Below are 10,667 nucleotides of genomic sequence, written 5' to 3'. Positions count from 1 at the left end.
TTTAACCTGCCATGATTGGCAGCCATGCAAGTTAAGCAGCAATAATGCTACAACAAAAAAGAGCAGCTTTAGAGTCATTAGATGTTAACAGATTGGTTAATGTCAGTGAAACTTGTTTAGCTGATAAATGTGTTACATTATTATTTCTGTCACCGTGGTGTGGATATTCATGTTTTTTGTTGTTTTTATGACAGAGGGTCGAATAAATATTTCAGCTTTCAATTCAATCCAATTCAGTTTTACTTATACAATGCCAAATCACAAAAAAATGTCATCTCAAAGCACATTCAAGATGCAGTCCAAATCAAATGATGTAAATTCCAAAGTAGTCCAGTTCATACAAAGCCAGTTTTTTAAAAAGCTGCTTAGCTAAGGAAGCCAACCGATTGCATCGAAACTTCTCTTTGATCCAATTCCTCGTCCTGAGCATGCAAGAGGCGACGGTGGGAAGAAAAAGCTCTGTTCTAACAGGAAGAAACGTCTGGCAGAACCAGCTTTGTGGGGAAAAGAAACATTATCCACAATTACGTTACCAGGACTGGATGAAAAGACAACATCTCCCTCATGTCTGTGTGGTAAATCTGAAGCTTCAGGCCCCATCCACACGTAGCCGGGTATCTGCTAAAACGAATATATTTTTCTACGTTTGGACCTGTCATCCACATGAAAACGCATAAAAACGCACCGTAAACGAATGTTTTTAAAAACTCCGGGCAAAGTGAAGATTTTTGAAAACTCCGTTTATGCAGCTGCGTGTAGACAGAGATAACCGGAGATTTGCGTTTTCGAACGTCACAATATGCGCCAAAACAACAACAAATCTGCTTAAAAGTCTAAAGTGCGACCTTTGTTTACTGAAGAAGCATGGATGCCTTGAGAACTGTGGTGGTTATTATTGTGCAGGCGCTGTTTACTGCCTTGATTTTACACGCCCAAGTCGTACTCCTCACTCCTGTCGCTGTCGGAATTATTACGTCCTCATATCGAGGGGCAGTCCACTGTCATACGATCACCTGTCCGTGTGCTCAAAAAAGTGGCGTGCACACTTTATTATTTAGCTGACGAGGGCAGATTGCGCAAAACAGCAAATGCATTTGGGTTGTCAAGACAGGTGAAAACGCAGATGTTCGGTTATGTGTGGAAGGTGTTTTTTTCGAAAACGAGGTAATGTGGATACAGATTTTTTTTATAAACGGAGGGGGGGAAACATTCGGTTTTAAAAATACCCGGCTACGTGTGGACAAGGCCTGAGTCATCAGCTGGTTAGCTTAGCTTAGCCTACCACAATGACTGAATACAGAGGGAGCTGGACTAAGTCTGTTAACAAATAAATAATTAATAATAATAATTTATTTGCAGATTTCCGATTTGTGTTTCCAGAAAAGTTTTTTGTTTTCTGAGATGTTCTCTAAAATATCGTTGTGTTTCTGTTTTTTCTGGTTTTGTTTCTGAGTTTTCTCTTCTAAAATATCATGTTTTCTGAGATGTTGCTATTCTGAAGTGTGATAGAATCTGATATGATCTTATGTTTTCTGAAATATTTCTAATATTTTTTCAGTTTTGTTGCTGAGTTTTTAAACTCAGGATCCTCATAGTCCTGATTGGTGCCGATAATTATAGAGCCTCTGTGTTTTTAGGCTAAGCTCTGTTCACTTCAAATCAGCAAGTAGTGCTCAGACAAAACAAGATTTATGGAAATATCTCTTTGCTGATTGAGAAAATATGGATCGAAGACTTTGAGTATGTGTATAGCCTATCTACAGTACTGTAAAGCGGGTTTCATGTCCAGACTTTTTCCGCAGTTGTCTCATGCTCCTGAATTTTTGGATATTCTCTACTGAGGATGTGCTTTCATGGCTGGAAATGCTCAGAAATAGCACTAACAAAAACAAAACAAACAGAATTACCTTCTCTGGTTACACACGGGTGTATTCTGACAATTTCAGGACTTTATACTGGTAAGCTGGACAGTAAAGTTTGAAAACCTCCACATATGTGTACATGTAAGCCTTTTATCTGTTCTATGCATCGCATTCCTCCTACTTTGACAACACGTTTAATGACAATACATCAACAAATTGTTGTCCAGAGATTTCAGCTGCATCATATGGTTGTCATCAGTTCTCTATTAGAGATGGATCTGTTGTCATTTAAGTAAAGCCCTACAAAAGAGTTAGCAAAAAGACTTTTAGTTGGAATTTCTCCATAATCCAGCACTTCCAAAGCCCGGAATGATTAATGATGCTTTCTTCACTAGTAGCTTTTGAAGATAGAGGTCAGAATTGACTGAATTATTTATTTAGTAACAGTCGGAGCACAAGGCCTGCCCATGGCAACTGTGTGATGCCAATTACTTGCTTAAATTTTAAACCTGATCGTTTTCATGCTTTTTAATACTATTTGGTTTGTTTCTAATTTTATAAAACTGTATTAACAAATGCTTAAAGGGATAGTTTGCCTCTTTTGACATGAAGCTGTATGACATTCCATACTAGCAATATCATTTATGAACATTTTATTACCCCCTGCTGCGTACTGTGAGCCGAGCCAAAAGAGGCGAACTATCCCTTTAAGAGGGCCTGTTCTTTAAGAAGACTTCCTGTCAAAGTGGCTGTAACGTTGGATTCAAACTGGGATTTACTAGTGGTGTATACCAGAATACCTCATCTCTTTTTATTTTGCTGACAAAGCTTGTCACTCTACAGTGATTTTACTTTTAAGGGGAAATTCTGTGGTAAACTGTCCCTCGTACTAAGTTATTCCATCTCACTCCATGTTATTATGAGCTGATAGCCCTGTTGGTGTCACAACTTATCTCCTCCTCTTACGTTTCTAAGTGGTTTTGGTGTCTTTAACACGTGATCCTGCACTTTGACTCTGCTCTGTGACACTCTCCAGCTCTAAAGTGCCTCTGCTGAATCAACGCTGTGATTTGCTGCCTGTGACGTCGCCCCACCTTTTTGTTTTTTCAGCCGGGACAAAGCTATGTGTGCCTCTAGAGTGATGCCTCTGAAAGATATGACAGCGTTAAGATATGATAGGCAGCATGAGGCTTGAATGTTTTCTGGCACATGAGGGACGAACAAATGGCTGCCATCCTTGATTCCCCTCTGGTATGTCCACAAGGAGACATTGAAGGTCTCAGCTCACAGTGAAGTGGGACTGGAATTCCAAACAAGATGGTGTCTGTCTGTGCCGCCTGCCTGTGAAAACAGATTAAAATCATACTGACCAATGCAGCCAGGAATGTGTTGAACCGTAAGCCTTGAAAAGGGGGGAAATCCGACAGCTCATCACACCCCATAAAAATTAAAATCCCTGACAGCTCTTCACAGTGCCGGTGGGAGACCACCACAGAGCAAGAGCTGATAAAAAGTGCAGGAAGCATGATTAGACTGGACCTTTAAATTGTTATGTTAATTAAATAATGAGGCTGTTATGTAGCTGCAGGTAGACAAAAAACTATGAACTGCAGCCATCTTTCTCTTTGGTTTGTAGTCACAAGGATCTTTTGTTAAAAGCGGACTTTGGTGATCTTAATTCTCTATGTGTTTACTTCCTTTACTCTCAAAACAAGTTATCATCAATTGGATTCTGTTTCATTAAAGCATGGAAATGACTACAATATAAATGAAATATTGTGGTGAATACTATACAAAATCAGTGAGGATATGGAAGGGGGCCTAGATCTTAATTATCTTTTAATTTTTAGTTAATATTATGTAGTTTCATGGCATAATCAGGAGACTATGAAAAAGAGCTCTCCATTTATTATGTAAAAACATCAGTGGGGACTGAGCTTGCACTAACAGCTGTGATGTTAGCAAAGTGGCATCTTGAGCTAAATGCTAACATGCTAATTAGCTTTGAAACATAAACAACAGTTGAGGCTGGGAATACCTTTAGCTTTGTAGATATTTGGTTATGTTTGAACAAATGCTGGGTTCAAATGAAAAGTCAAGACTGTCTAGAGACAAGCAAACAAACAAAACAACATATTTGGTTCACTTCAAGCAGATCTTCAGAACAAAGCATGCTCAGTGTCGCTAACCCATGAATTGAGAGACTTTGAGAAGTTTAAAGTCCTCTCACATCTCAGACAGGGATGCTAACATTTTAGCTTTGATTAAATTCACGAGACCAATCAGTCACATACTGAAGCATTTCTACTGGAGGCTATTGTGCTTTCAGTCTGACCGTCTAACTAAAGGTCAGTCGGAGTAACAATGATCCCAGGAATTGGATGGATAACATCAGGGCCGTTGTTATGGACAATAACAGCACTTGTTTAGCCAGAAACTCGCAAGTCATGAGACTTCCCTTGTGTTTACACTCCATTCAAGTCTCAATTGACGGACCAAGAAGCACACATAAGAGGGCACTGAAGGCCTGGCACCAGTTGCTCCCATCCTAGTCACAACACTCTCAAAATAGTCCATTCACACTCCTTTACTGTCGTGCAAAGTGTACATGAATACACAAAAGCTGTTTTGGTGTTTTTCATATGAGCCAACCACACATCCTTATGAACAGGGTCTATATGATTCTATTGAATTACTTATTATCAAATAGGAGAACTGAGACTGTGAGGTAATGGACACATGTCTGGAAAGAAATCTAAGTCTGTCTTTCTACTGTTCAGCACTCAGACAGACATGTTGGACCTGAATAGATTAAGTCTTCAGTATGTGAACAATCTGCACTGACTGGTGTTGGGTTTTTAGTTCAGCTGTTAGCTTCCCAATAAAGTTTAAGACTCAGATTTAGAGAGAATGCGGCTTGAAGCCTACTCAAATGTTCATGTAATACTTCACGGACAGGTTGTCTGGACAAAGTGAGTGTGATGATGAGATGCTGAGTAACATGTCCGGACAACTGCTTCACATAATTATAATCAATGAAGTGCTTAAAGAGGAAATTACATTTTGATGGTTGCCATTAAGTTAATTTAGTGTGAAACACAAACCAAGAGTGAATGCTGGACTTAAATTAGTCAGATTGGCAAAATGAAAGCTTTACATGAATCCTAATGTTGCTGTGTAACTCCCCAACATGCAGGTAACAGTCTGATGATGTGTTTTTAATGTCAACTCTGCAACTGACAGTACAGGTGTGAATGTAAACTTATCTGAAGAACCCTAAAACCACACCAGCAGTTAGCTGCTGAGCTCTTCAGAAATGTGTTTACTTACTGTCTTCTGTAGCATATTTGAATTACAATGCAGTTACTCAAACAAAGTGGAAAAAAAATGTACACAGTTACTGGTTACTGCCAAAATTTTCAAACTGAACAGAGGAAAATGACAGGAAATTGATTTATTGGCTGAATTTTCCCTTTTACTTTAAGTTGACAGTTGCACTAGCTGACTTGAAATAAATGTTGCTTCATTCTGTTGCTTCTAACTTTTTCTGTGGGATATCTTCGTACATGTAGCCTAAGTATAGCCTAATTCGCTGCACAGATGGTGTCCTAAGTTACTTGAATGGTCATTTTGTCAGATAATGCTGTGCTTATAAAATCAGGATTTTATTAGAGCAGAGCGACAATTCAGAAAAGTGAACGCAAGTTAACATGCAGTCCTACTAAGCAGCTTTTAAGTCACAATGTCTGATTAAGTCACAATTTCTGATGCATTTAGTCATCTGACAACAGAAATATATGGGAAAGAGACCAGCTCTAATGGGAATTTGGCTGCACTGATATATACTTAAACTTTACTGTTTTTACAAAAGAAGATACAGAAAGATGGAACTTCGGAGCATGTACGTAGGACCTGGTCCTGTTTGAGTCCCGTTGGGTATATACATGCAGAAAGGATTCAGTCCCCACCTCATTCTCTGTGTGTGTTAGCCTGGCTTTGAGAAAGGTTAGACTAATTTCTTTACGAGGATTTCAAAAGTCCAGATCTGGTAGACCAACACAATGGCACTTTTTTTTCTAAACATGCTCACTGTGTGGTCCTGATGGAATTTCTTTTTCTCGGTGTCTTCTGAATGACACATGCACATATATCACATGTCAGTTTGGTTTTGGTTTCACAAAGTGCAGAGAAACTTTTTTTTTTGTGGTCTTCTGGAAATTAACAAAGCTTGAAATCCTAATGTAATTTGTATTATATTATTAGCAATGAGTTCTTGGTCGGACCAAAATTTACAGTGGTGGTGCAATTTGATTATAGCTTGGAGATAAAGGGATTAAACAACATATTCAACTAAACTGAGCAACACAATGAATGGTTTTCTGTTGTTGCACTAAACTACTAAAATGTAGATAAACGCAGTTTTATGATGAAGTATCAGTATCACAATGCTCAAATTATTATAAATAAGGTTAAACTATGTGCATAATGTATATAGTTGTGAATTATACTGTATATTAACTCTGCTGTATGAAATTAAGTTATTAATATTTGCTGATTTTCTGAAAAAATTGTTCTCATATATATATATTTTTCAGTAATTTCTAATGGATAAGCCTGGCCAATCAACAAACTGAGATGACTTATTTATGCATCTAACTGATTTCCCCATAACGGTTGCATTAGAGGCACGTTGAGCTATATTTTTTGGGTAGCTTTTTATTGCTTTATCTCAAAGAGTACAGCATATTTCAAATGATGCAACAATACAAGAGTGACTTGAGCTGGCGTTAAATGAATAATTGATTTTCATGAGTTCGGGCTTGGTTGCAGAGAGGCAGGGACTGGTGGATGGGGGAGGGCGCTAACTGGGCAGTCACTCCCATCCCAGCAGTGGTCTGTCCGGGCAGAGGCGGCGGACGGAGCCATTCATTCTTCTGTGGTCCCGGAGAAAACGTGGAGGAGGATGAAAAGACTCTGACGACAAAAAAAAAAGAAAAGAAAAAAAGTACAATATAGAGCAAGACAGAAACCGGCTGTTTACTCCAAACTGCACAAACCTTAGAGAAGATACAAGAAGAATTTTTCAACTCTCAGGATTTCAGAGCGTCACATTCCGCACAGCCAGCAGTTACACGTAAGTATCTGCGCCTGAAGGGAAATCTTTCAAAACTTCTTTTCTGCTCAAGGGGGACATTATCCCTCTCTGAAACAAACCTTTATGAGAAAAATCGGAGCAACAAATGTGACTTTAAATCCGCATTTCCCCACTTTTGCTGGTTTGTTCTGCGCTTTAAAGCTTTGAAGGGAAGCTCGTGGCAGGAAAGCCGAGCAGACAGATGCTTTGCCAAGCAGTGTTGCAGCATACGACTTGAATATGTTGTCAATGTGACACTCATTGTCACTTTAAGGTCACGTATGAGTGTTATCCATCTTAATTATACGTCTTGTGGGTGATTATGCACGTGATACAACAGAAGAGACAAACAGAACAATGGAAACATCTTTTCTTTCTGCAAAACTTGTGATTTGGCCAATTAAACCGGTTAAAATTTCAATTGATTACACTTACTAACATATTAAGAGCTGGAAATGGTTGTTTTTGAGTTTTAAACTTCTGATCCAGGTATAATAACACCTGTTTTAATAACATCTGTTTTGTTTGACCATGTGCCCATTCAGCAAGTATGATTAAAACAGATTTAGAAACATCACAACTTACACTCCTATTGATGTTCTGGCCACATGATGATGACAAATACAACAAATATATTCAATTAAGGAAAGCAACATAGAGTATACCTGATTAATTGATTTATTGTCTGAGCTCTAAAGCGACCAAATTGAAATTTTCTGGAAGAACGTCCCATCAGAAGTCATTAACCTCAAACGCCTGAACCTTATACTCATTTCCTGTGTCAGGGTGCATATTCCAGGTTTAAGGTTGCTCTTCTATTGTGACTTCTGGAGAAAGTCTGTCAGCAGACTTTGACAAAGTGCAACACAGATTCTTGTCTTGTTTTAGTGTTGAGTTTCAACATTAAACCTGAGAACCGGTTCCCACCAGTGTTTGTGTGTGAAAGAGAACGCTCTCTTGGGGACAGACTTTTTTTTTAATGTATATATTGCACTATGTAACAGAAGTATGAATAGGTATATATCAAGAAGCTCGGCTTTCATTACACTTGATACTCAGTGTTGTGTTTTTTTCTCACTGACTTATTGTGGCTGGAAAAAAAAATCAATTTTTTGTTGTGATTGAACGTGTTAAATTGTTGTTTTTCACTGTGTCGCTGTCGCTTCTACAGCGGTGAAATCACAGCATTGCAGCAACTGTGTGGTCTCGAGAATAAATCTGTAATTAGCTGCAACCATTTTGTAATTTCTCTTTTTAAATGAGTGCAGCTGAGCTTTAATGGTGTTTAGGTCATTGCTGAGTGAGTGAATAGCTTTGAAGATAATGCTGTCAGGGGTGGCCAGCGGTTTGAGCCAGTGTATCAGTGCACGTGGTCCCTCAAGGCTCCGTGTTTGGCCCATTAAAGAAGACCCAAACTTCATTCATTACGACCCTGTTGAGCACTCCTCTATTTAAGCCACAAGCAAAGCAAAAGTACATGTGTTTTTCCCTCCCTTGGCAGCCTGGAAGTGCAGATGCTTTGGAAAAGTCCTTCAAAACTTTTTTTTCCCCTCCTCTCTGCTCCTTAACCGAATGGTTCAAAGCATGGAAAAGTTATTACCAGCCTCCCTTTTTGCCCAGTGCAGACGATGCAGTTGGCGATGCTTTTTAATGCACGTTACAAAAACACGAAACAAAGTTTCACTGCTAACCCGTTCATGCAGACCGCATCATCTGCCTTTCGTGCCTCTGTGAGCTTTGATGGCAAAGCTTTTGTCATTAGTCCAGGTTCCTGGTTGCATTTTACGGGATCGGTCAGTAAATGGCTCTTGGAATGGGAGCTATTTTCAGTGAAGGACTTGACCCACGTCTTAGCCGCACGTTTAGATCCTGAATACACACTTTTGCATCTACGAGAGTAAATATTAATGCTGCTGGAAATCAGACCTGGGCATTATCAGTGTCTGCACGAAACCAAAACCACGACCAGGGCGTCTCCATGACCAGAGTGTGAAATTCACTAATTGAATGGCTGCTCCTGTGTCAGAGGTTAAGCCAGATGACTCCAGGCGGCTCAGACTAACATCTGGAATACAGTTTTTTTGCAGCAAAGCCCTGCTGTGGTGTCCTCCAGTGTAGATGGCCCAGATAAGAAGACCGCCTTTTTTTTTTTTGCATCATACTTCCTCAAACTACTGTAACTGAACTTTTACATAAAGTTAGCTCATTCACTCTCACATCTTGTTTTTACAATCAGAGCTCTTTTTTTTCTTTCTTTTTTTTGCTGTTGGTCATTACTTCACTTCTCTGTAGTCTTTTGTGTCTCAGCATATGCTGTCAATAAAACCTTTAACAGGAGCATCTAGGAAATGCTGTAATGAAACCATCACACCACAGATTTGATTTAATTCTCGTGACCCTGAAGATTGTTTATTTGGCTATAAAAGTGACGTAATGCGAGCAAGACAGTCTTAAAAATCCAGACAATTCCTAACTGGGTCACATTACGTTACTGGGTTTTCCATTCCAAGCTTCTAAGAGGACTATTTGAGTGAATTAAAAGCAGCCGTGTGTCCGAGTTTGTGTCTTGTTTTATAGAGCCGCTTCATTGATGGCATGTTTGACCAGAACTGGAAAAGTCTGTCTCACAATTTACACAGTAAGAGAAAGAAAGCCTCCAAGGCTTTGTTATTGGAACGTTTCAGACTGTCGCTTGAAAAACGTTTGATCAATTGTAACTAGCATTTCAATTCTTCTGCTAACTGAAATACAAACTTTAATGATAGCTTCTCTAAACTACGAGGTAGCATTGAGCTTGAAGTGATAGTTTAGTTGATTTGCTTAACTAAGTTTTCAGCCGCCTACCCTTTTTGCACCAATTGTAGTTAAAAGTAATAGTTACCTCATTCAATGTTATTAAAACTTTTTTTTCTCCATCCTAATTGTAGACCCTTTATAAGCTGGTGATTATGGATGTTTACCCATTTGAACTTGACATTTTTAAATGTTAAATCACTATTTGAATCATAAACTTTAGTAAGTGGATAGACGTGGCCACCATGGCGTCACCTCTTGGCTTGTGGATGTCTGGCCATTACCCAGGCAGCAGCTTATGAATCAGAATGTAGTCTGTCACACCATTTTATCATCTATTTTATCCTAAAGCAGCCATGACTCAGTGGACGTCATACGATATCAAATGTGGAATTGAGGATTCCTGTTGTGGATTTTATATGAAGTTACCCCACACAAGTTACTGGAGGCAGTTTGTATGAAGGGATTAGTTGATCATATATAGCAAATTTAGCAAAGAATATATTGGTTAGAGTATCACAACATCTTCTGGGTTGTTTTTAAACTTTTTATCGTGCGTACGCTGAGTTACAGCTTGTTGTTGGAAAAAACAAACTTGTTTGTGTGAAATCTGACCACACAAACGGGCTTGCACAGAAATATAGCTGATGGAGATCCCTTTATGGAGGTGAAATGGTCGCAAAAGTAGATTAACATGAAAATCATGTGAGCTGCAGAGGTTGCATTTTTTCCTTGATATATGGGGCTTTGTGGGCTAAAATGAATAATGAGGTCGAGTGCAAAATTAGCATGACAAATTAACCGCATTTATAGGAAATTTGCCTAAATTAGATCCACATGACTTTCTTGACCTTTTCTGTGTGCCCTCCTGCTTCTGT

The 10,667-nt window shown here is 39.0% G+C and overlaps 1 protein-coding gene across 1 annotated transcript in view; it reads left to right on the top strand.

Moving 5' to 3' along the window:
- Window positions 1-6,736: 6,736 nt before the first annotated feature.
- lhfpl2a (LHFPL tetraspan subfamily member 2a) overlaps window positions 6,737-10,667 on the top strand; it is a 47,379-nt gene continuing 43,448 nt past the window's right edge. The window contains exon 1 of the mRNA XM_075455322.1: window positions 6,737-6,996. The gene's annotated coding sequence lies outside the window, so the exon portion shown is untranslated. The remainder of the gene's footprint in view (window positions 6,997-10,667) is intronic.

Source organism: Odontesthes bonariensis, chromosome 22, assembly GCF_027942865.1.
Source record: "Odontesthes bonariensis isolate fOdoBon6 chromosome 22, fOdoBon6.hap1, whole genome shotgun sequence".
In the NCBI taxonomy this organism is placed as follows: Eukaryota; Metazoa; Chordata; class Actinopteri; order Atheriniformes; family Atherinopsidae; genus Odontesthes; species Odontesthes bonariensis.
The sequence above is the reverse complement of the archived record's forward strand: the minus strand, read 5'-3'. Positions and strand labels throughout refer to the sequence as shown.